At 42.6% G+C, this 4,121-nt stretch overlaps 1 pseudogene; it reads left to right on the top strand.

The window, feature by feature from the left end:
- Positions 1-3,409: 3,409 nt before the first annotated feature.
- LOC110287512 lies at positions 3,410-3,772 on the top strand (annotated as a pseudogene).
- The last annotated feature ends 349 nt before the right edge of the window (positions 3,773-4,121 follow it).

Here is a 4,121-nt window from a genome sequence, read left to right as displayed (position 1 = left end):
GTTTTTCGAGACAGGGTTTCTCTGTATAGCCCTGGCTGTCCTGGAACTCATTCTGTAGACCAGGCTGGCCTCGAACTCAGAAATCCGCCTGCCTCTGCCTCCCGAGTGCTGGGATTAAAGGCGTGCGCCACCACGCCCAGCGAGTCAGTACTCTTAACCACTGAGCAATCTCTCCAGCTATCCTTAGGACTCTTGACCTATATAAATACATGTTCTTGGCCTCATCAACAGTTAGGTATGGGCTCCCTCTCATGTAGCAGGTATTAAATTTACTCAGAAAGTAGTTGGATACCTCTATAGCATTCTTGTTAGTATTTCTTCAGTGGGCATATCTTGCCAAAAAGTTCATTATTGTAGCTCTCAGATGTATAAGTTGAGGAGATGACCATTCCAAGGTATGGTTGAGGGAATGTTTTTATTGTAGATATGAGGAAGAATACAGCCAGGGGACATCTGGAGGAGTCCAGAGCAGAGAGATAAAGTAGACTGAATAAGGCCAGCAAACCGGACATGGACATGGTTATCCATGAGAGAGGGGAGAATAGCAGGGGGTGAATAATGGAGACAACATAGTGAGAAAAGCAGGAGCAGAGAAGAGAGATAAAAATAGCAAGAATAGCTGGGATATAAGGAGAATGAGTAGCTGGCAGGAGAGAAGCCTATGAGCTGGAAGGAGTTTAGGGTATGCAGGAGATGAGAAGGGCTAAACTCTGAAATATGTAGCAGGTACTTGTGATGCTGTAGGAGCCTGGAGGCCAGCATAAGCCTTGATATGGTGATAGGTACCATTTGTCCCTTCTGCCAAAGGTAAGGGAAATTGCTCCTTTTAGCAAATAAGAATCAGTTTCACGAGTTGTGAGGAATGTTGGCGTTTATATAACCACCAGAAATCCTTCTATAGTCTAGACTGAATCCATTTCTGGGTATTTGGGCTCTGGTTTGGAGTTTGGGGAAATGGAGTTTCCTTTGGACCTACCACTTAGTTTCAGGAGTTGTGGTGCAGATGTTTTCATTTGGCACTCCACTATCAGTTTTGTGTTGTTGCTGTTGTATTTTGAGTAGTTGTGGTTTTCTACATTGGTCTTTGTCTGCTCCAAAGAGAGGCTTCATTGCTGAGGAGTGAGAACTGCACTTAGCTGTGGGTATAAAGCTAAGTATTTAGAATGTGGTTAGGAAGAACTGAGTTCATCCAGACAAGTGGCAGTAGTAAGCTCTCTTCTAAGATCCATAGCCACACTAGCCCTGGGCAGAGGTTAGGTTTCCACTACCAGGTACGATTTTCTTCCTGTTGAGTAGGTCTTTATACAATTAGACAACTTCTGGTGGATGTCAAGATATGAGTGCCACTATTACATCCTTAGGAATGCTTTGCCATGCTGATCATTGTGGTTTGCTGGCACCACAGCTGTGTAGGAACCTTGATTGTGTCACTTTGGCAGCTCTCATAAAATCTTTTAGGAGCACGAAAACTTGTCAGATACAGCTCAAATCTTCTGAGTCTTGCCTCTGCAATACATGTCTTCAGCAAAAGGGACTGATCTTCAGCCTCTGTGAGGAAACCAAGGGCAACAACACACTGACAAATGGAGTAGCCTCTACCCTGCATATCAGCTCCTGGGTTTTTGTCTTCCTTTTTATAATAAAGAACGAGTTTTATAGTTGTCTTTTTCTCCCTCATGGCTAATTTGAGATTCCAGTTATTTAAGGAGCCAGAGATGGAAGCCTACATTATTTTGGGAGTCTCTTTGACTTCCTTGACCACAACTCAAAAAGGTTTCTCAGGCCTGGCACTTATTTTTTGTTAGTCTATGGCTTTTAGAAGGAGCATTGCTAACCATGGTGGTTATATTTTCATTTAAACTATGTATGTAAACACATCTTATACATATTATGTGTTGTAACTAAGGGCTTTTCACCCTAGTTCCTGAATAATAATTTGAGGGCTACTTATGTATGAATAAATGCCTAGGCCATAAGCTTTGGCTCATTCCCTAAGTAGCTCGTAACTTATACATGTTTATTCTAGACTGTCTGCCACTTGGTTAGTTACCTCTCCTCAGTTTCATCTCTCTTTCTCCTCTGAATCAAGGGCAAAAACTCCCCATATGTGACTCCTTCCAGTGTTCCAGCCTCTCGACCAGAACTCCTATCTCTTATTTACTGCCTTTTGCCAATAGGTTATCAGCTTTTTACTGACGGGTAATGCTTTCACATAGTACACAAGAGATCCTCTCTACAATATGTAATTTAGGTAAATATATGATTTCAATGACTTCTTCGGGCACCTTTACTCTACAATATGTAATTTAGGAAAATATATGATTTCAATGACTTCTTCGGGCACCTTTACTGTTATAGCACCGCCCACCATACTCCTCCTTTGCCTTCTCTCCCTCTCTCTATTAACTACTCTACTTTTTTTCTTAGTTTTCTCATTAAATTACTTCACTCTGATATTCTCCTCCCCCCATTCCTCCCCACCCCCAACCTCCATGGTCCCGTTTTACTTTCCTGGATTTGACAATTACTGTAGGCTATATACTCACATATGAAGACTGTGAGTTACAAACTCCAATGTGAGTGGTTTTGTCTCTCAAAGTTTGAATTACATCACTCAATATGATCTTTTCTAGTTTTACCCATTTGCCTGCAATTTTATGACTTCATTGTTCTCTACAGCAGAAATAGTATTCCACAGTGTATATGTACCATAATTTTGTTGTCTATTTATCAGTTGAAGGACTTTTAGGTTGTTTCCATTTCCTAGCTATTGTAACTAACACAGAAATGAACATGGCTGAGCAAGTATCTATGTAGTAGGATGTTGTATGGATCAGAGGAAGTCTTGAGTGAATAAAGTCTTGAACAAATGTGTATTTTAACACAGTCACAGACTACTCATCTACAGAGCCCTCCTGTAGCGACTAGCTAACCATTTCCTCTTGTGCTGTACCAAGTTGTAAATTGTGGGGGTAATGTTAGCAGTTAGAGAACTCTGATGGATCCCAACTTCACTATATGTGTGTTTGTGTGTCTGTTCTTCTTCACTTCGTTACCATCTATTGTCAGTTTTCTTTCTGGGTACCCAAGCCTTTTGGGCAAACTTCCTAATGCTGTAAAGTTTTAACATACTTCCTCATGTTGTGGTGACCCACCCCTACAACCATAAAATCATTTTGTTGGTACTTTATAACTAATTTTGCTAGTGTTTTGAGTCATAATATAAATACCTGATATGCGGGATGGTCTTAGACAACCCCTGTGAACCAGTTCTTTGACCCCTGAAATGGGTCACAACCCATTGGTTGGTCGAGAACTGCTGCTCCTGGGTATCAGCAAGTAGTTTGCAAACGAGGACCTGGAAGTAAACATCTGAGTGACAGGGAACTCACTTTGAAAATGGTTGGTTAAGGACATGAAGATCAAATCCTTGGAGATCTACCTGTTCTCCCTGCTCATTAAAGCATCTGAGATTATTGACTTCCTGGGTGCATCCCTAAAGGATGAGGTTCTGAAAATCATGCCAGTGCAGAAGCAGACTCGGGCTGGCCAGCAGACCAGGTTTAAGGCTTTCGTCGATATTGGGGACTACAATGGTCACATTGGTCTTGGTGTTAAGTGCTCCAAGGAGGTTGCCACTACCATCTCAGGGGCCATCATCTTGGCCAATCTTTCCATCGTCCTTGTGAAGAGAGGCTACTGGAGGAACAAGATTGGCAAGCTACACACTGTTTTATGCAAAGTGACAGGCCACTGTGGTTCTGTGTTATAGCCGCTGGCGGCTACATGAACTGGGTTCCTGAGAGGAAAGCTGGGGCTGTATGGGAGAGACAATGAGAGAAGAATGAGACCAAGACAAAGTTTCTGATCAAGGCCCAAAGTTTACTTTTTGAATCTGGAATTAAAAGGGGGGAAGCCCATCCCCCACCACACCAGAATCTCATTGTTTTGTCAGGATTTCATCAGGAAAACAGGTTCAGCTTCTCAGCAGGTAACAGTGTCTTGAAGGAAACAGCAGATATGGCGGGACAATAGACTTTGCCTAGGTCAGACTCCACCGTAGGTGGGCTATCTGGCTGTGGCATAAACAAGGTCTAAATCAGCCCGCTCAAGACTGGGGC

The sequence above is a fragment of the Mus caroli genome, chromosome X, assembly GCF_900094665.2.
Source record: "Mus caroli chromosome X, CAROLI_EIJ_v1.1, whole genome shotgun sequence".
Classification (NCBI taxonomy): Eukaryota; Metazoa; Chordata; class Mammalia; order Rodentia; family Muridae; genus Mus; species Mus caroli.
Note: the sequence above shows the minus strand (reverse complement) of the source record. Positions and strands in the feature narration are given on the sequence as shown.